Raw genomic sequence first — 22,663 nt, forward strand, 5'->3', positions numbered from 1 at the left:
TTTAAAGAAATCTGAGGTGTATCCATCCGGGCCGGGTGCTTTGCCAGGGGATAGAGTGTGAATAGTGGCGGAAACCTCTGCATTTGTGACAGGGGCATTAAGTTCTGATAAGGCTGCAATGTCTATCCTGGGGAGCGAAACGCCTTCCAGGAAAGCGTTTGCTTTCTGTAGGTCAATATGTTCCTGTCCATACAGAGAGGAGTAAAAATCATGCATCGTCTGGGAGATGTCCTCCTGTGATGAACAGAGCTCATCCCTAGAATTTTTGATGGAAGCAATGTGCGTCGGGGTGTATTGAGTTTTACAAAGCTGTGCTAGTAATTTCCCCGATTTATTACCAAATTTGTGTAATGCCAGGTCCCGAAGAGAATGACGGAAACATTCAGACATTTCTGCCCAGTGGTCGAAGTCATGTTTAGCTTTCTTCCACTCAGCTCTGTGAGTAGGGGTATTAGACTGAGAAAGGTTCGCTTGTGCCCGTCTTAAAGTGTCGCTGGCTTGGCGGAACCGGGCAGTGGTTTTACGTTTATAGGCCGTACTAAAGGACATAATGTGACCTCTCAGTACCGATTTTCCCATTTCCCACAGGAGCGCCGGGTCATGGGCATGTTGAGCGTTGTCGCTCAAAAAGTCCGTCCAGACTTTTTTCAGAAGGGACTGCAAATCAACATTATTGGCCAGGAAGGAAGGGAACCGCCAAATTCTAGTAGGGTTGGGTGGGTGGTGATCGGAGTACATAAGAGACACTGGAGCGTGGTCTGAGATTGCCATATCCCCAATTAGGGGATTGGAGGACCTCTGGAGGAAGACGTGATTGCAAAAAAAGTAGTCAATGCGTGATAAGTGTAATGTTCTGTTACCTTTGGGTACCCTAATTACTCTTTCATAAGTGTATGCGCCCCACCATTCTCTTTTGGTAAGGTGCGCATACACCTTTAAGACTGATGCTGTCATCACTGAGCGCCGGACTGGATGGCTATTTAGATCGCCGGCTCTCACTCACATGTGTTCGTTCAAACTGCTTTGTGCCTTGATGCTAACCTGTCTTGAAGCTCACATGCTTGCAAGCATACCTCGCTGTCGGAACCACGCTGCGCTGATCCCTGTATCCCGCTACCGGATCATCCGCTCTTGCCGAACCTCTCCTCTGCTACATTGCTATTAGTGATAAGTACCCCACAGGGGAAACCTCTATAACCTTTATACTAAAGCTTACACTATCTAGCTCTGCATACTAAGGACTATTACTACATCTGCATTATCTAAGATTGCTAGCTCTTGAGCCTACTACCACCTGTTCTTGCACTGGGTTGATCTCTCTTGTATGTCCACCTGCTACTCTGTCATCTACTACCATACATGATTGCTAAACCTATCTGCATCCCATCTGCTACTATCTTACTTTCAAGAACATTTCCTTTCAAGTGTCTGTCATCTACCATCTCTACCCAACCTGTCTCTTCAGCCTATCATCACTGTGTTACTATATATATAAGTCACTCTAGGAAACATCTTATTGAGTGTGTGTATTTACTTGCTGAATTGAGATCATCCACACATGATGAGTCATTGAGAGTTGGGAATGGTGTCTCAGCGTTTCTCTACATGACTACTGAAGTGGAATATTTCTGCAGCTGAAAATCCACATCATACGTAAAACGCAGGAGCGTTACAGATTGAACGAACCCCAAATGGATTCAGCAGAAATAACCACTCAGATGACACAATTAAAACAGCAAGTACCTGCGTTAATACACGCACTTGCTGAATTAAAAGAAGACAATCAGGCTCTGTCGCAGCAGGTAATTAGACTGACACAACTTACCACTGCTCAGTCCCCTGAACCCAAAATAAATCCTCCTTTGGTATTTACAGGCGATCGCAAAAAATTTTGCAAATTTAAAAACGCATGTGAGTTACTTTTCTTGCTAAAACCCCGTACCTACCTTACTGATCACATTAAGGTTTGTACTATTATTTCTTACCTAACAGGCGATCCTCGGGCCTGGGCAGACTCTCTTTTTGAGAAAAGCGACCAGCTTCTCAACTCCTATGCCTTGTTCCTAGCAGAACTCACTAGCCTATATGATGATCCCAATAGGCAGAGTACTGCCGATCTTCAATTAAGATCCTTGAAACAAGGTGGGAGACCTGTAGAAGACTGTCGCAGAATTCAAGAGATGGACCCTTGATTCAGAATGGAATGATGCATCTCTGAAATCCCAATTTAGGCTTGGCCTATCAGAGGCCGTTAAAGACGAGCTCGCCCGAGCGGATCTGCCAAAAACCCTGGATGCATTGATACAACTCAGTATCACCATAGATAGAAGACTACGAGAAAGAAAGGCTGAGAAAATGGGAATGCCATTATCCAGTTCTTCTCGGATTTCGGCCGTTGACCCCGTTCCTATGGAGGTAGGAACCATACGCCCACCTCTATCAACTATGGAAAGAGCCAGAAGACGATCTGGTAATCTCTGCTTGTACTGTGCATCCCCGGATCACAAGATAAACGTCTGTCCCCTAGTCTACAAAAAGAAGGGTGAGTGTTCACATGTCCTCCTAGGGGGATTGACAACTTCAAAACCTTTCTGTTTGCTTAACATTACAGTGGGACCAGAACAGGATTACTACTAAGGCCATGATTGACACAGGATCTTGTGGAAATTATATTGACATACGTTTTGCTGCTTTAAATAAAGTTCCTATTATTTCTAAACTTAAACCTGTCTCAGTGAGTCTTATTAACGGTGTTCCTTTATCCTCTGGTCCGATCACTGATCAGACACAGGCACTCCTAGTCACTACTAACGGGTCTCATATGGAGACCACTACCTTCGATCTAATACCTTCACCCCACTTTCCCATTGTTTTGGGACTTCCCTGGTTGCACACACATCAACCAACCATAGATTGGAAGGAACGGACCCTGACCTTCCTCTCTTGCTATTGCGAGGGTACGTGTAACCTCCCGTCTTTCGGGAAGATCCTGTCTGTGGTGACAGATGAGATTGCACCACTATGTTATCAGGATCTCTCTGAGGTTTTTCTTGAGAAAAATGCTCAAGCACTACCTCCCCATCAAGACTATGATTGTAGCATTGATCTACTCCCAAATAGCAAATTGCCGTTCGGTCATGTTTATCCTCCTTCACAGGATGAACTTTCCCATCTCAAAGACTATTTGGATGAGAATTTGGAAAAAGGTTTTATTAGACCTTCCACTTCTTCCACAGCAGCAGGACTCTTTTTTGTCCGCAATAAGGACTCAAGTCTCAGGCCTATCATCGACTATAGGCAATTGAATGCTATTACAATAAAAGATCGCTATCCTCTACCGCTTATCCCTGAGCTCATTGAGCAGGTGCGTGGAGCTACCTATTTTTCAAAATTGGACCTGAAAGGAGCATACAATCTCATTCGAATCCGTGATGGACACGAGTGGAAGACTGCATTCAGAACCAGATACGGATTGTTCGAATATCTTGTAATGCCATTCGGGCTATGCAACGCCCCTGCAGTTTTTCAACGATTTATAAACGATATTTTCAGAGACTTACTAGATGTCTGTGTTGTGGTATATCTGGACGATATACTTATATATTCACGATCCCTATCTGAACACATAAGACATGTAAGACTAGTATTATCGAGATTGCTTGCACACAACCTTTATGTGAAACTGAAAAAATGCTTGTTTCATAAAGAAGAGGTACTGTTTCTAGGCTACATCATATCCAAAACAGGAATCGAGATGGACATGAGTAAGATATCCTGCATTCAGGATTGGCCTACACCAACCACACGCAAGGCGCTACAGCGATTCCTTGGATTTTCGAATTTCTACAGGAAGTTCATTAGAAACTTCTCTGCCATTGTGAGACCCCTCACACAGCTCACTAGCATTAAAAAAACATTCAAATGGTCAGATGAAGCAAATAAAGCTTTTCACCTGTTAAAGACAAGGTTTACTTCTGCTCCCATACTACGCCATCCAGACCCATCCCTCCAATACATTCTGGAAGTAGATGCGTCAAACATGGCAGTAGGAGCAATACTCTCCCAACGACCAACTCACACTTCACCACTTCATCCAGTCGCCTTTTTTTCTAAATCCCTAAGCAGTCCAGAGATAAATTACCCCGTGGGTGAAAAGGAACTGCTTGCTATAAAATTGGCTCTGGAGAATTGGCGACATCTACTCGAAGGCACCCAAATACCAATACTTATATACACGGACCATAAAAATCTCCAATATCTTCAGACTAACAAAACTCTCTCGCACCGACAGGTACGATGGTCACTATTCTTTCTAAGGTTTAACTTTCTAGTGACCTACACACCTGCAGATAAGAACAAAAAGGCGGATGCACTATCACGACTAACTGAAGAAAACTACTTCGAAAGCCCTTGCGTTCCTATAATACCTCACAAACGCATTATTGGAGTTGTCCGTTCCTTGAAGGAAGAGGTTTTGCATGGTATAAGTTTGGATTCACCCCCACCACAACTAAATACTGATGCAGAAGGCTTCCTCTACTACAACGACAAACTTTACATACCACCTACCATACGCACCAAGATCTTGGAATTATCGCATGATGTGCCTATGGCAGGACATATGGGTATGACAAAGACTCTTAATCTGATTACCAGGCAATTCTGGTGGCCTGACATTAAAACATCTATACAAAAATTCGTCTCTTCATGCAATGTCTGTGCCAGGTCCAAAATTGACACTACGAGACCATCCGGTCTACTATGCAGTCTACCAATACCCCAAACTCCATGGGAAGTTGTGTCCTTGGACTTTATAGTGGAATTGCCTCCTTCCAAAGGATTTAATACCATCTTAGTGTCAGTGGACCATCTGATAAAAATGTCACATTTCATTGCTATTCGCAGACTACCTTCGTCCAAACAAACGGCAGAACTCCTGATGAAACATGTCTTTAAGTTACATGGTATCCCAAAAACTCTTCTGTCTGACCGTGGATCACAATTTATTTCCAAGTTCTGGCAAGAACTATGTCACATACTACGGATCGAGCGGAAGCTCACTTCTTCTTACCATCCGCAGACCAACGGACAGACTGAAAGAGTCAACCAATGCATCGAGCAATATTTACGTTGTTACACTTCTTACCAACAGGATGATTGGGTGTATCTTCTCCCTCTGGCCGAATTTGCCTACAACAACGCAACCCACAGTACGACCAAGCAGAGTCCGTTCTACTTGAACTATGGGTTTCATCCCTCTATACTTCCACCACGCATCCTTCCTTCAAATAACCCAGTAGCTTCAGACTATCTTACCCAAATAAAGGACTCTCTGGGTTTGCTTAATACTACCATTGCACATGCTCATAGTCAACAAAAGAAGTACTATGATCTTCGCAGAAGACCTTCTCCTCAGTACGCTATCGGGGACCTCGTTTGGCTCTCAACAAAAAATTTAAGACTGAAAATCCCTAGCAAAAAGCTTGGACCTCTGTTCTTGGGACCTTTCCCAATCAAGAAACTTATTGGAAAAGCTGCAGTACACCTTACATTGCCAATAGACCTCAAAATACATACCATTTTCCATGTGTCGCTACTGAAGCCCCATGTTCCTGACCAAGGAATAAGGCCTACTATCCCTCCTCCTCCTCCTGTACAAGTTGAAGGTGGAGAAGAATATGAGATAAAAGAGATTCTGGATTCTCGTATCCACAGAGGAAGACTTCAGTACTTGGTTCGATGGAAGAACTATGGGCCCCAAGACGACACCTGGCTAAACACCTCTGACATACATGCCTCTAGATTAATCCGCAATTTTCATGCGAAGTACCCAGACAAACCAGCTCCAGAGGCCTTCAGGAGCCGGCCTTAAGGGGGGGGGGTACTGTAATGTTCTGGTACCTTTGGGTACCCTAATTACTCTTTCATAAGTGTATGCGCCCCACCATTCTCTTTTGGTAAGGTGCGCATACACCTTTAAGACTGATGCTGTCATCACTGAGCGCCGGACTGGATGGCTATTTAGATCGCCGGCTCTCACTCACATGTGTTCGTTCAAACTGCTTTGTGCCTTGATACTAACCTGTCTTGAAGCTCACATGCTTGCAAGCATACCTCGCTGTCGGAACCACGCTGCGCTGATCCCTGCATCCCGCTACCGGATCATCCGCTCTTGCCGAACCTCTCCTCTGCTACATTGCTATTAGTGATAAGTACCCCACAGGGGAAACCTCTATAACCTTTATACTAAAGCTTACACTATCTAGCTCTGCATACTAAGGACTATTACTACATCTGCATTATCTAAGATTGCTAGCTCTTGAGCCTACTACCACCTGTTCTTGCACTGGGTTGATCTCTCTTGTATGTCCACCTGCTACTCTGTCATCTACTACCATACATGATTGCTAAACCTATCTGCATCCCATCTGCTACTATCTTACTTTCAAGAACATTTCCTTTCAAGTGTCTGTCATCTACCATCTCTACCCAACCTGTCTCTTCAGCCTATCATCACTGTGTTACTATATACATAAGTCACTCTAGGAAACATCTTATTGAGTGTGTGTATTTACTTGCTGAATTGAGATCATCCACACATGATGAGTCATTGAGAGTTGGGAATGGTGTCTCAGCGTTTCTCTACATGACTACTGAAGTGGAATATTTCTGCAGCTGAAAATCCACATCATACGTAAAACGCAGGAGCGTTACAATAAGCTGTCGTGAGGGTGGGAAAAGAATGTATATTCTCTGCCTAATGGGTTGGCTTGGCACCAGACATCAGTCAGGTCTAAAGATGCTGCAAAATCTGGTAGGTAAAGTGGCTGTGACTGCTGGGGGGAAGGTTTGCCCTTATCCTTAGATCTGTCTTCTAGGGTATCCATTACGGAATTAAAGTCCCCCCCCACCAAAAGAGGGAGGTGGACCATGGGGGCTAGGGAGGCGGTAAGAGACTGAAAGTACGATTTGGATGGGGAATTCGGGGCGTAAACATTTGCTAAAGCTAGAGTGGTGTCCCTAATCTTAAGGATTAAAGTAAGCAACCTGCCGTCAGTATCAGTATGTTCTGTGACAATTTCACAAGGTAGGGCTTTATTAACCAGTGTGATAACTCCCGCCTTATGATTTACCGCCGCAGATCCGCGTACCTGTCCTACCCATAGTTTTTTCATACGGTGAAAATCTGAAGCCGGCAGGTGGGTTTCCTGCAAAATAGCGATATCTGCCTTTAATCGTTTCAGATGACGTAGTATCGCCATTCTCTTATGGGGGGAACGTAGCCCCTTGACGTTCCATGATATTATCTTTACATCAAGGAGGATCAAAAAGGAGGAGTATGCATAGTTGTTTGGTGAGCAAGATTATAGGGAGGGGGGAGTCTGCGAGATGCAAATGCTTAGAGTGAGTGCCTATTAGGGTCACCGAGCCTGTCTTCTGCCGAGATAGATGTGGATAGGTGTTCCCAACAAAAATTGAACATGGAAATACAATAAAAAGTGACATAGCTGTAAACCAACATACCAAAGAAGTCTGGGACTTCGCTTTCTTCCTGACAAGCTGCATCTCTCCTGCACGGCGTTACCGGAATCAGCAGAAATAGGGCCAGCTCCCCCGACACAATCTGCTTGTGGGAGAACCAGGAGTCGCAGGGTCTCTATAAATGAGCTTGATGTTTTCACTGAGACCTGTAGCGAACCTTAGTATCATCCCGTCTGGAATTGAGGATGGCTTCAATGAGGCCTGACCGGTAAGGCTATGTGGGGGGAGATGCTGGTTGCAATCAGAAACAGAGTAGGAAAAGAAAATATTAAAACAGCAAACAATAAAACACTAACATACAGTGGGTACGGAAAGTATTCAGACCCCCTTAAATTTTTCACTCTTTGTTATATTGCAGCCATTTGCTAAAATCATTTAAGTTCATTCTTCTTCCTCATGAATGTACACATAGCACCCCATACTGACAGAAAAACACAGAATTGTTGACATTGTTGCAGATTTATTGAAAAAGAAAAACTGAAATATCACATGGTCCTAAGTATTCAGACCCTTTGCTGTGACACTCATATATTTAACTCAGGTGCTTTCCATTTCTTCTGATCATCCTTGAGATGGTTCTACACCTTCATTTGAGTCCAGCTGTGTTTGATTATACTGATTGGACTTGATTAGGAAAGCCACACACCTGTCTATATAAGACCTTCCAGATCACAATGCATGTCAGAGCAAATGAAAATCATGAGGTCAAAGGAACTGCCTGAAGAGCTCAGAGACAGAATTGTGGCAAGGCACAGATCTGGCCAAGGTTACAAAAAGATTTCTGCTGCACTTAAGGTTCCTAAGAGCACAGTGGCCTCCATAATCCTCAAATGGAAGACGTTTGGGACGACCAGAACCCTTCCTAGAGCTGGCCGTCCGGCCAAACTGAGCTATCGGGGGAGAAGAGCCTTGGTGAGAGAGGTAAAGAAGAACCCAAAGATCACTGTGGCTGAGCTCCAGAGATGCAGTCAGGAGATAAGAGAAAGTTGTAGAAAGTCAACCATCACTGCAGCCCTCCACCAGTCGGGGCTTTATGGCAGAGTGGCCCGACGGAAGCCTCTCCTCAGTGTAAGACACATGAAAGCCTGCATAGAGTTTGCTAAAAAACACCTGAAAGACTCCAAGATGGTGAGAAATAAGATTCTCTGGTCTGATGAGACCAAAATAGAACTTTTTGGCCTTAATTCTAAGCGGTATGTGTGGAGAAAACCAGGCACTGCTCATCACCTGTCCAATACAGTCCCAGCAGTGAAGCATGGTGGTGGCAGCATCATGCTGTGGGGGTGTTTTTCAGCTGCAGGGACAGGACGACTGGTTGCAATCGAGGGAAAGATGAATGCGGCCAAGTACAGGGATATCCTGGACAAAAACCTTCTCCAGAGTGCTCTGGACCTCAGACTGGGCCGAAGGTTTACCTTCCAACAAGACAATGACCCTAAGCACACAGCTAAAATAACGAAGGAGTGGCTTCACAACAACTCCGTGACTGTTCTTGAATGGCCCAGCCAGAGCCCTGACTTAAACCCAATTGAGCATCTCTGGAGAGACCTAAAAATGGCTGTCCACCAACGTTTACCATCCAACCTGACAGAACTGGAGAGGATCTGCAGGGAGGAATGGCAGAGGATCCCCAAATCCAGGTGTGAAAGACTTGTTGCATCTTTCCCAAAAAGACTCCTGGCTGTATTAGATCAAAAGGGGGCTTCTACTAAATACTGAGCAAAGGGTCTGAATACTTAGGACCATGTGATATTTCAGTTTTTCTTTTTTAATAAATCTGCAACAATGTCAACAATTCTGTGTTTTTCTGTCAGTATGGGGTGCTATGTGTACATTCATGAGGAAGAAGAATGAACCTAAATGATTTTAGCAAATGGCTGCAATATAACAAAGAGTGAAAAATGTAAGGGGGTCTGAATACTTTCCGTACCCACTGTAATCACACAGCAGGTATGAACCTAGTAAAGCCAAGTGAAACTTTATGATAAACCATGAGTAATACCCCAGGAAGAGAACAGATGGGGAAGGATACCAATGCCCTCATAACGAGAACTCGGGAGCACGGTGTAGATTAGGGTTCATCCGGGGCACATTCCCAATACCAGTAGCTATGTACCTGGGGGGTAATGGAGCAAAAATCTGGTGACCGACACAACCCATCCGGGAGAGTTTGGTTTGTGCTGTCAGCGCTGGCGGTCTCCATTGGATCTGTGCGCATATCTTGCCCTTTTAGAGGAATCCTTCCTGGGAGTGCGCGTGTCCCTGGCTCCCAAAGACGGGGAGACTGGGAATGAATCTTGGGTCTCCATAGCAATTTGCATGTGTGCTTGGAGGAAATCAGATGCCTCATCAGGATGCATGAAGGACTTAGAATCTCCCGCCGGAGTATTGAAACGCAAGGTCGCTGGATAGGCCAAAGTGAATTTAACTCCTTTGTGGTACAGTGCGGAACAGAGCGGCTGAAATGCTTTTCGTCGCCTTGCGACGTCTTGCGAATAATCCGCAAATAATAGCAGTTTGTGGCCCTCCAATTGCAACGCTTTGGCATTGCGGTACGATTTAAGAATGGCGTTCCTGTCAGCATAATTTAAGAATCGCACGATCACCGGGCGCGGTGTGCGCCTATCGTTGGAAGGCTGACCCAGTCTATGTGCCCTTTCGACTATGCGTGGCGTTGTAATCCCCAACGCCTGAGGGATGCGGTTAGAACACATGTCAGGTAGAACACCAGCAGTGAAAGACTCAGGGATTTCTATGATTCGCAGGTTATTTCTGCGCGAACGATTTTCAAGATCTTCCAGCTTGTCCAATATGTATTGTTGAGTCTGTGCCGTTTTTTGATCGTTGGAGAGATTCGATTGAATCTCATCCTCCACTTCAGAGAGTCTGTGCTCCAAGTCCGTGAGCCTCCGAGCCTGTTCCCCCACCTCCCTGCGGAGCTGTGTAATGCCATCCGCGACAGCTTTGTCTACTGCCGCTGTGATGGTGGGTAGCATCAGAGCAGAAACAGCCTGTGCTATGCGGGTGTATTGGTCCTCTGTGCAGGGGAGAGCTGCCGCCATAGATGCCGGGGGGGCCGGGGGACCCGCGAGGTGTTGTAGAGCAGCCGCGGCCATATTGGCTGCATGTGCGGCGGGAGGGTCCGCATCCGAGCGGATATCTCCAGGGCTCGGAGCACCGTGTGTCACAAAGCGGTCCATACCTGGAATGTCCCCCGAGGGTTAGGATGTGGAAGGGGTGGAAGCCACTGATCGCAGGAGCTGGTAAGCCGGCTTTGTAAGAAGATGAGTCCGGAGCCGCCGTTATACCCGCCTAGCTCATCAGGCGCCGGAACCGGAAGTCATTTTATTGCTTTTAATGAGAACAGGTATTTTTAAGTTTCATAAAAATGTAAATGTGTTTTATCTAAGCATTGAAAGGATGATACAAAAGATTAGTCAAGACATTTGTAAAGATTGAATTAATCAACAACCATTAATAATTATTAAACTAATTCAACATTTCCCTCAGTGTCCTGTATTCTCCAGTTGCTGCTTTGCCCCTACAAATAATGTATTGCCTGTATTGGCAGGAGTGTTTAGCTTCTCCATGTTCCTTCAGAAGATGCTGGCAGCTGACTCTCAGAAGGGTGAGAAGTGGAAAGCAAAGCAACGTACGATAGCGAGTCAGGATCACCAGCCGGGGATGTTTCTAAAATACAGATTTCTCACATCCGATTCTCCTGGCTCTTTAGAATTCTCACCCAGCTGTCTACATACAAATTGTCCTCCTTTCTCCAGCACACACATAACGCAGCATGGAGGGACTCTGTGAAGGTGGGGGTAAAGGTGTGGAGGTGTCGGATTGGCTCAGAGAGAACATAAAAGGACAGCTGTCCAGCTTCATAATTCATACAGATCCTGACTCGGGTACTGAAATCATTAGGATGTAACTGGATCTTTTTACTGTCATGTAGTACTGCTAATGTATTCTTTTCCCAACGCAAGCACCAAGACTTGTTGTTTTCACCAATATCTGACTGATCACCTTCTCTCTCTATACTGGGATAACACATCCCTATCTTCCACCTGGCTGCTTTACTGCATTGAGTGTCCCAGTAATTCCGCCCTGATTTAAAACAGCTGCTGCTTATCACATTATAACAATGAGCTGTGTTTATATCTAGTAATAGGTCTGCAGGTTTTGGTATATAGACCTCTATCTTTACACCTCCTACAATATGAGATAATGTGTGTAATGTTTGTAAGATCAAACCCATTTCTAGATGACCTCCATCATGGATCTGCTTGTCATGTCTCTCTCTGTCCTCATTATCTCCTTCCCCAGCTTCTCCTATATCTGATTCCTGTAAGACAGTCAGTGGATCAGTCATGTTACACAGCTCCTCAATATGATGGATCTTACTGGACAGTTCATCTTTCTTTATTTCCAGCTGCTGGATCATATCAGAGATGGACAGTGAAAGCTTCTCTTCCTCCCTGGACATTTCACTCAGGACCTTCTTCTCCAGGTCTTCCAGCTTTCTCCTGAGGTCAGTGAGCAAGGCGCTAAATCTCTCTGCTTCTCCGGCTGCTTTTTCTTGTACTTTTTTCCTGCGTTCCTGTAGACTCCGGACTCTTCTCTCAGTCTCCTCTCTCTTGGTGATCAGCTCCTGCAGAACATTTCTCATTCTCTTCTTTTTCTTCACAGAGGCCTCATCCAGTATCTCCACCTGATGTCCCCGATGTTCTCCATCCAACCTACAGGACACACAGACACAGGCAGAGTCCTCGATGCAATAATACTTCAAGAGCTCCCCATGGATGGAGCATTTCCTGTTCCCCAGGGAGGTGGAGGGTTCAGTTAGGATATGTTCTGGTGCCTTGCTGTGGACTCCCAAGTGTTTACCACACAGAGAAGCTTCACAATGAAGACAGGATTTAACAGCCGGTACTGGAAAGTCCACACAGTAAGTACAGAAGATTCCAGTCTCATTCTGAGTTGGCTGAGTAAAGAGGAAACTCTCCACGATGTTACACAGAGTTACGTTCCTTATCAGTACAGGCCTCTCCACAGACTCTGCCCGGCATTCAGGACAGGAATAAACCCCGGATCCCTCCTGTGTATCCAATACCTGATCAATACAGACCCGGCAGAAGTTGTGCCCACATCTCAGTGTTACAGGATCCATATAAATGTTCAGACAGAACAGTCCAGCATCTCCTTTCTCACATCTGCAGACGCCATGACTGCAAAGAAATTAGAGTGAAAACTTACCGTTATGCCCCGTACACACGTACCGATTGTCGGCCGTAAATATTTGGCTGACGACCGATCGGCCGATTGTAGGCTTGTTAGTATGATGTTTCCGACAGCCGACAGCGCACTTTCGGACGAAAAGAATCTGTCGTGTAGGCATTAAAATTTTTGTTGGCCAACACCAGAACGGCCGATTGTTCGCCAGTCAGTACAGAATTCGGCCGACAATCAGCAGATTTGCAAGACTGGGCATGCTCAGAAAAGAAAAAAACACACGGAAAGTTAACCATCACATGACATCACTTCTGCAGTCGGCTGCTGTTGGCCGACAAAATTCGTGTGCAGTCTTTTGCAGTTTGCAACAGACACGACAGCCCTGGACAAAAGACGGCCGATCGTTCGGCCGACGATCAGTACGTGTGTACGGGGCTTTAGTTTACAGGTAACGGTCTTACTATGAACCCTTCCTCTCATATGAGAGATTGTGGCTCCACCCTACAGGAAACAACTAATTTGCAGCTGTTAAAAGGCCCCACCCATCCCTTGGGCTTCAGTAATAGAAAAGTTAGTTTCCAACCGAAATCCCAGGGACATAGTTATCACATCACATACATTTTTTTTTTTTTAAAAACTCACCATCACATAACCAGGGTGGGAAGTAGGCCGGCCGTCCTGGAAGGGTTCATAGAAAGACCGTTAACGGTAAACTAACGGTAAGTTTACTCATTTCACCATTCCAGGACGGCCTACATATGAGAGGATAATCAAGGAATCCATACTGGCCTACCTTAGGGCGGGACCACTGCCTGTAAAACCTTTCTGCCAAAGGCAAGGTCTTGATGAGACAGTACTTCCACATGATAGTGCTTTAGGAAGGTAGGTATCTTGACTGGACCAGGTGGCTGCATGGCGGATCTGTTCCCAGGATGCTCCTGCTCTTTCGGCCCAGGATGTTGCCAGGGCCCTAGTAGAATGTGCCTTCAGCTTGGCTGGGGCAGGAATACCTGAAAACTTATAAGACATAGAAATGGCTTGTTTGATCCACCTAGAAATTGAAGGCTTTGAGGCCTGCAATCCCTTCCTTGGTCCGGAATGCAGAACCAATAGGTGACTAGATCTCCTAAACACTTTGGTTCTTTTTAAATATGTGAGAAGATACCTTCTCACATCTAGATAATGACATTTCTGTTCCTTTGCACATCTAGGCTTCTCACAAAAAGAGGGCAAGACCATCTCTTGCTTCCTGTGAAAAGAAGCTACTTTGGGCAGATATAATGGATCTGGCCTGAGAATAGCTCTGTCTGGGAGGATTAACATAAAGGGCTCTTTTATGGACAAACTTTGTAAATCTCCAACCCTTCTGGCTGTGGTAATTGCCAACAGAAAGGTTAATTTAACAAACAAAATATTCAGGGGAACCTCATCTAGAGGTTCAAAAGGTTTACTAGATAATGTCTCTAGTACCCTAGATAAATCCCAAGGAGGAAAACTATTCCTCCTTATAGGGGTAACTCTACCCCTTGCTAACAAAAATCTTTTTATTAAAAGTTCCTTAGCAAGGCCTTTATCTAGAAAAACTGAAAGTGCTGCTACCTGTACCCCAAGTGTGTTAACTACCACACCCTTATCTACTCTATCCTGTAAGAATTCCAGGATCACAGGGATAAAGGCAGAGGAATTCCTTTTCTGACTCTGCCAGGTACAGAATTTTTTTTTTTCCCAAATTCTTGAATACATATTTCTCGTCACCGGTTTCTTACTTAGGAGGAGAGTATCAATGACTTGTTTTTCAGGATTTGGCGCTCACTAACCAGGCTGTTAATTTAAAAAATTGCGGTCTGGGGTGAACAACTCGTCCCTGGAGTAACAGGTCTGGAATCTCTGGGAGTTTCCAAGGTGTTGACATTGACATCAGAGTAGCGAACCAAGTCCTCTTGGGTCACCAAGGCGCAATCAAAATGAGACTTGGGTCCGGAAATCCGGTGAGCTTCTGTAGAACTCTCGGAACCAGACTTAGAGGAAGAAAGGCATATGCTAGTTTGAACTGCCATGGCTGTGCCAGAGCATCCAAGCCCAACATGTCCTTCTGTTGAGCTAGGGAAAAGAACAGGCCTACTTTCCTGTTCTGCCAAGTAGCAAACAGATCCACTTCTGGATGACCAAACTTTTGAACTAGCCGCTGAAACACTTTGGGGTTCAGTTCCCACTCTGTCTGTTTGATGGAATGGCGACTGAGGAAATCTGCTTTCCAATTGTCCTTTCCTTTTATGTGTATGGCTGACAGAGAGATCACTCTCTCTTCAGCCCACAACAGCATTTCCTGAGCTAAACTAAACAGGGTGTTGAACCTGGTTCCTCCCTGATGGTTGATGTAAGCTATTGTTGTAGCATTGTCTGAGCAGATCTGGACTTCCCTTCCTGATATGTCCTTTTTGAATGCCCTTAGGGCTTCTCCTACTGCTCTCAGTTCTCTGTAGTTGGACGAGGCCTGACTTACCTGGATATCCCAGGTGCCCTGAACCTGAGCTCCCTTTAGATGAGCTCCCCACCCCCAGGTGCTTTTGTCTGTGGTGATTCTTAAAGGTTGCCATTGACCCCAATGTCTGCCCTTCCTCAAATTTTGAGGAATTGTCCACCACTGCAGGGAAGATATTACCTGGGGGGAAAGAATCACTTTCTCGTCTAAAGACTCCTGTCTTTTGTCCCAAGACAGGTGGAAGAACTGAAGGTCTCGTGAGTGGAGTTGGGCCCACTCTACCGCTGGAATGCAAGTTGTCATTAAGCCCAGAATTCTCAGAATCTGTCTCCTGGAACAGAGGAAGAGAACACACATTTTTTACTGCCGAGACCACTTTTTCCACCTTTTCCCCTGGGAAAAAAAAAAGTTTTTGAGCTTTGGAGTATATTTGATAGCCTAAATAGGCCTGAACCTGTGCTGACTTCATTGATGATTTTTCCACATTTATTAGCCACCCTAGTGTCTGTAAAACAGATAACACTCTTTGGGTGTCTGCACTGACTCGTTCTGCTGAATTTGCAAAAAACAGAATATCGTCCAGATATGGAATTAAGGTTAGGCTCTGAAGATGAAGATGGCCTACCAATTCTGCTAGGACTTAAAATCCTTGGACTGGCTGCTAAGCCGAATGGAAGAACTCTGAACTGCCAATGTGCAGTCCTTCCTTCTGTGACCACTGTGAATCTCAGGAATGCCTGGTGTTCCTGATGGATTGGAACATACAGGTAGGCATCTCTCAGATCCAGGGTAGTCATGAAGACCTCTTTTAGCAGATTTTTTCTGACTGCATAAATATTGTCCATTGAGAACTTTTTGTACATCAAGTATTTGTTCAGATTCCTGAGATTTATGACTGAACTGAATCTTCCTGAGGGCTTTGGAACCACAAATATGTGGGAGTAAAAGCCTTGGAAGACCTGACTTAACGGCACAGGGGTAATTGCCCTCTGTTCCGCGAGTTCTTGAATCCCCTTTAACAGGGCTTCCCTTTTTTGTAAATCCTTTGAAGGATACGTTACAATTATCTCTGCCACTGGCTGAGAAGAAAACTTCAGACGGTATCCTCCCGAATAATCTGGAGAACGTAGGGGCTGGGTGAACTGTTTTGCCATTGGGGAACAAAATGGGATAACGTGCCCCCTACCCTGACGCTGGCGTCACTTGGTCTCTTTGGGGTTAGGCCCAAGTTTGAGGAACAGCAAATTAGACCTTTGCTTACCCCTTGCCAAACCCCCTCTTTTGGCTTGCCTCCTGAAGGACCTTTGTTGGTTCCCGTCTTGGGAGTTTCAAAAGGAATACCTCCATACCTTTTCTTTCCTCTTAGTAGGAAATTTCTTCCCTTTCTCTGAGGATCTGGATAACACATTATCCAGGCCTGACCCAAACAAAAAAGACTTTTCAAAAAGGCAAAGCACAAAGTCTTAACTTGGAAGATACATCTCCTTCCCAAGTTTTAACCCAAACTGCTCTCCTAGCAGAATTCACAAGAGCCCCCATTCTAGCAGAGACTATGACTGACTCAACAGCTGAGTCTGCTAAAAAGGATACCACTTTCCCAATTACATACAGGGAATCTGGGATATCTTGTGATCCTTCATTTGCTGAAATATGTTTAGTAAGTTCCTTAACCCGGAAATCTGCATTTCTGGCCATACAAGTATCTGCTAGAGCCGTGGTCATATTATAAGAATGAGCAAACCAAGCCTTTATTAACAAGGACTCGGTTTTACGACATCTTCAATATGACCAGCATTTTCAAAAGACAGGTCTGACTTTTTTGGATAACTGAGCAAGGGGAGCATCTAGTTTTGTATATCTAGTAAGCTTCTCCAGCTCTTCCTCCTCAAAAGGATACCTCCTTTTCCAGGTTTTGGGCCTGAGCAGAGCATTCACAGGATATTCCATTCCTGATGAATAATATCCTTCAGTGATTGATGAATAGTAATTACTCTGGACTGGGTTCTCCCCAGCCCTTGTACATTTTATCTTGAATGGAAGAATTTTTAGCTGGTGTAGGGATCCCTTCAGTGGCATGCACTACTTTAAGAAGCCCTTCCATGTCTTTTAAAGAAAAGAGACTCTTCCCTTTCAGGGTCACTGTCCTCATTAGAACTAGATAAGGATCTGTCCCGACTAGTTCCTTTCCCTGGACCCTCCTCATCCCTTGACTGTGCAGAGGGGATCTGAGATCCTAAAAGGAGGGAAGAGGGTCCTGCTCTAGACAAAACACTTTCATGAAAGGACAGATTATCTCTTCCTGCACTGAGCTCTGAGGAGGAGTAGCTGCTATAGTCCTAAAAGACTGAATAGTAGACATCTCATCCTGCATTGATTTTAGAAAATCCTTCATTAAAACTGATGCTTCCTTTCCTTCCAATTTATTAATGCATATATGGCATAAGGGTTCTGTGTAAGACCTAGACAATCTATCCCCACAGTTACCGCACTTTCTAGCCATGCTTGTGCTGGTTGAAGTTGAAGGGGGTCTAATAGATGCCTCCAGGGCCATGGTAGGGCCTGTAACAAATGAAAGAAAGAGAAAATGACTAACTCCTCTTTTCAGTAACGTGTGTAAACTACGAGACACAGTTTAAATACAGAGGCTGCAAGTGAGGGGAAAAAAGGGCACGCCTGACCAAATACTAGACAGCATTAGGCCCCATCATCCGGAAAGTCACTTACCCGGTCCAAGGTCAGTTTTCCCTGCAGCCACCTTTACCGCCACTTGTTCCTCTACGGGATGTGTTGCGGATGACCTTGTCTCTTTTTTGGGGATCTTCTGCCCCTTAGCAGCCGGAGACTCCGCCATCGCTACACGCGGGTCCGGCGTCTCCTCCAGCCATGAGCTTCCTCTTCCGGACTAGCTCTGCTCCACCTCTTCCGACCGGGACTTCTGGCCTTCGAACCGAGGCTTAAAGCGCGCTTACCTGACGGGAAATTCAAATCTTGCTGCAAACCGATCTTCAGTGGAGCAATGGAGGAGACTTTCCTGCAGAGACAAACAGGACTTCAGGTATGGAGGGTCCTTATAATTAAGGTACCGACTACCTGGCATGCTTTTGGCGACCTGCAAGATCCTTTTACAAGGAAGCATATAGGGAGGAACCATACAGAGGCCGTCCGTACTGCCTTACAGGGGTACCTATCAGACATACAGAGCCTTCAGGTAAGAGAAAAAAAAACAAACGTTCCGATGTAATTTGGAAACACAACTGAACTGAAGCCCAAGGGATGGGTGGGGCCTTTTAACAGCTGCAAATTAGTTGTGTTTCCTGTAGGGTGGAGCCACAATCTCTCATATGTAGGCCATCCTGGAAGGGTGAAATGAGAAAGTCTGACACACAGAAACCACAAAGATGAGGGGGTTACTAAGCTTTATTCTAGGGGTGTCCAACCTGCGGCCCAAGATGGCTATGAATTTGGCCTGACCAAAAAAAAAAAAAAACGTAAAGATTTTTTTGGGAAAGTTTTTTGTTTGTAAAAATGCATTTAGGCTCCATTCACACTTTGAAAGGGTGCGCCTTGGATACGACTTTGGCTTTGACCAGTGATAATGGAGAACTGTTACATTGTATAACATTAAGGTATGACTTTCATGCAACTTTTGAGGGTTAACATTGAAGTCTATGTGAACACAGAAAAAATTGGCCCGCGGGACTTTATATGAGGTGGGTGCTAGTGGCTGGAAATAAAGAGGATAATACAATAAATTGTAAAACAATATATAATTTAATTGCACTGTATAGACAGGTAAAGCGAATAATGGTAACATGTAAAAATATCACATAGCATAGCTCGATGGCCATAATTGCATAGTGTAAACAACATGCACAGTATTATAACGCATATAGGCATAAGTCCTGGTGTGACCACTTAGTTTCAATGATAGCCTAGATATGGTATAGAAGTTCCATGATGGTAAGATTGTAATACAAGATGATCTGACGCGTTTCGGGAGCTACATCTGGATGTAAGACTTTAGGTAAAAAATCGAGAGGGAGTAATACTAATTCAAAAGGAGTATGAAATACTCACAGGTATATGAAACTTGATAGAAATTGGATTCCCATGTGGTAGCGGCAGACCAAACGTCTGACCCGGGAGCTGAAGGGTCCCATGGAGAGTGGCCAGAAAGGGGGGTCCGTGGCATGTGGGTGGTGAGAAAGGTAGATGGGGAAATGAACCGTCCAGATCTGTAGTATGTGTATGAAAGGAGGAAAAGAGATGATGTAGCGTAGTGCTAGCAATGGTGAAATAAAAACATGAATAGGATGGAAAGAACTGGTGTGCAAATGAAAAAGATCCAAGTGGGGTGCAAGAGAAAATAAGTGTGAGGAAGATGCCGCGTGCATGAGCAGAGACTGAATGTGAAGAGATGAGACAAAGGATAGGTGACCATGTGCAATGGCAGGTTGCCTGGAAAAAGGGAGAGGGATAGTGTATGAAGGGGTGCAGACCAGAGGAAAGAGAATGCCAGGGAGAGGGTGAAAAGATGGGGGTCTGGTGACCGACCTACCATGTATCCCCAAAGCTGGTCATGAGCCTGGGATCCTAGCGTCATGCTTAGCGGGCAATGGCAGGTCAGGGCGAGATTGATCCGTGACCTCGTGGAGGAAAGGAACGCTGAAGGCGGACCTTCCCCTCCCGCAGATGTACGGCACGTGATTGGCGTGGTGACGCCACGAGGTCACGGAACAATCTCGCCCTGACCCGCCATTGCCCGCTAAGCATGACGCTAGGATCCCAGGCTCATGACCAGCTTTGGGGATACATGGTAGGTCGGTCACCAGACCCCCATCTTTTCACCCTCTCCCTGGCATTCTCTTTCCTCTGGTCTGCACCCCTTCATACACTATCCCTCTCCCTTTTTCCAGGCAACCTGCCATTGCACATGGTCACCTATCCTTTGTCTCATCTCTTCACATTCAGTCTCTGCTCATGCACGCGGCATCTTCCTCACACTTATTTTCTCTTGCACCCCACTTGGATCTTTTTCATTTGCACACCAGTTCTTTCCATCCTATTCATGTTTTTATTTCACCATTGCTAGCACTACGCTACATCATCTCTTTTCCTCCTTTCATACACATACTACAGATCTGGGCGGTTCATTTCCCCATCTACCTTTCTCACCACCCACCTGCCACGGACCCCCCTTTCTGGCCACTCTCCATGGGACCCTTCAGCTCCCGGGTCAGACGTTTGGTCTGCCGCTACCACATGGGAATCCAATTTCTATCAAGTTTCATATACCTGTGAGTATTTCATACTCCTTTTGAATTAGTATTACTCCCTCTCGATTTTTTACCTAAAGTCTTACATCCTCCAATGTATACTCAAACATATTGTTCTTTTGTAGATACAGTCTAATGCATTGATCTCTGAAGAAGGGAGATGTAGCTCCCGAAACGCGTCAGATCATCTTGTATTACAATCTACCATCATGGAACTTCTATACCATATCTAGGCTATCATTGAAACTAAGTGGTCACACCAGGACTTATGCCTATATGCGTTATAATACTGTGCATGTTGTTTACACTATGCAATTATGGCCATCGAGCTATGCTATGTGATATTTTTACATGTTACCATTATTCGCTTTACCTGTCTATACAGTGCAATTAAATTATATATTGTTTTACAATTTATTGTATTATCCTCTTTATTTCCAGCCACTAGTACCCACCTCATATAAAGTCCCGCGGGCCAATTTTTTCTGTGTTCACATGTATTTTGGGATGGAGGCGTGCTTGGGTGGGAATCAGACCATTGCCCTTTTAACATTGAAGTCTATGGCCCTCAAGTTGCATAAAAGTCGGACCAAAGTAATGCATGCAACTTTAAGTTGAACATATATGAATGGTTATCATTGGAAAACATGGGGAATGACTTGTCATGTGACTTTGATGTCCGAAGTGTGAATGGGGCCTAAACTTTAAGATTTGACAGGGTTTCTTTACTGGACTTTTAGAAGTTTTATTTTCCCAAATAAAAATATCCCACTCTTCACGATCACACCTTATTCATGTCATTAGTTCTCGGCAGCACCTATATCTGGGAGCAACTAAAAAACACACAAAGGGCAAAATTAGAAATAAAAAAAATATATATATATCTGATGAGCACCTTGAGAGTTCATTGAGTATTGCTACTGCATCCATCGAACCAGATATTGATGCATTCGTTATCAAAAACAGTTTCAAGTATCACATTAGTTTAACGTTGCCCTCTTTTACTCTTAAGCCCCGTACACACGTACCGATGGTCGGCATACAAATGTTCCTCTTTTCTCCCCGGGATGTCAGTGTCTGCTGAAAAGTGCAAAGACAGCACAAGGACAGCACAAGAATTTTGTCCGCCGACTGCAGAAGTGATGTCATGTAATGGTTAACTTTCCCTGTGTTTTCTATTTTCTGAGCATGCCCAGTCTTGCAAATCTGCGGTCTGTCGGCCGAATTGTGTACTGACAGGCGAACAATCGTCCGTTCTGGTGTCGGCATACAAAAATTTTCATGTTTGCAAGAAAGACTTTTGTCCGCGGATTGTGCGCAGACATCTGTCGGAGGCACCATACTAACACGCGTACAATCGGCAGATCCTTCGTCCACCGACGTTTGTATGCCGACGATCGGTACGTGTGTACGGGCCTTTAGGCTTCATGTACACGGGACGTTTGAAAACCTCTCTTGAGTGCTGGAACTTGACAGATAGTAACCAATGGTTAAAAAAGTCAGTTTTGCTGCGTTTAGCTGCGTTTTGAGTTTAGAATCATTTTTACACATTGTAAAATGGTCAGAAATGTATCCCCACTGAAAACACCTAAAATAATTAAGTTTTATTACTCAGATAGGTACATGATCTAGATCAGTGATCATTAACTGTGATCTGCCCGACTTTTTCTGCTCATCAGCTGTCCTTATTTTTAAGCTGCCTTCACACCTTGGCAGTTTCGAATCAACAGCAGTATCGCTGCGATTCTGCCCCCAATTTCAAAACGCTGCTAAAATGACAAACCGCATAATTTGAGATGCCATTCATTTAAATGGCACCTAAATATGCGGTGTGGTTCTACTGCGATAAATCGTGCTGCAATCCCAGTAATCTGCATTCTGTGAAGCTTGTCGCCCAAAAAAGGATCAGAAATGTATTTTGTACAACAAGCTTTGTGGCAGAAGCGCACAGGGTTTTTAGGTGCCATTAAAATGAATGGCATCTGAAATTTGCATTGTACGATTTGTCACTTTAGCAAAGCGTTTTTGAAAACGCCCAGGTGTAAATGCAACCTAAGGGTCCTTTCACAAGAACCTGATTGGATCCTCCATGCATCCCTATGGGGCAGCGGATGTCAGCGGAGATGACACC

The 22,663-nt window shown here is 44.8% G+C and overlaps 1 protein-coding gene and 1 pseudogene across 2 annotated transcripts in view; both read right to left on the bottom strand.

The window, feature by feature from the left end:
* The window catches only part of ADCK2 (aarF domain containing kinase 2), a 95,352-nt gene that overhangs the window by 19,996 nt on the left and 52,693 nt on the right, over nt 1-22,663 (bottom strand). The gene's annotated exons all lie outside the window — the stretch shown is intronic.
* LOC309554653 (putative E3 ubiquitin-protein ligase MID2) lies at nt 11,424-12,768 on the bottom strand (annotated as a pseudogene). The gene is made up of 2 exons: nt 11,678-12,768; nt 11,424-11,453 (listed from the first exon to the last, which is right to left on the bottom strand). The product of its transcript is annotated as a putative E3 ubiquitin-protein ligase MID2 (transcript).

Source organism: Pelophylax lessonae (assembly GCF_965119305.1).
Source record: "Pelophylax lessonae genome assembly, chromosome: 4".
NCBI lineage: Eukaryota > Metazoa > Chordata > Amphibia > Anura > Ranidae > Pelophylax > Pelophylax lessonae.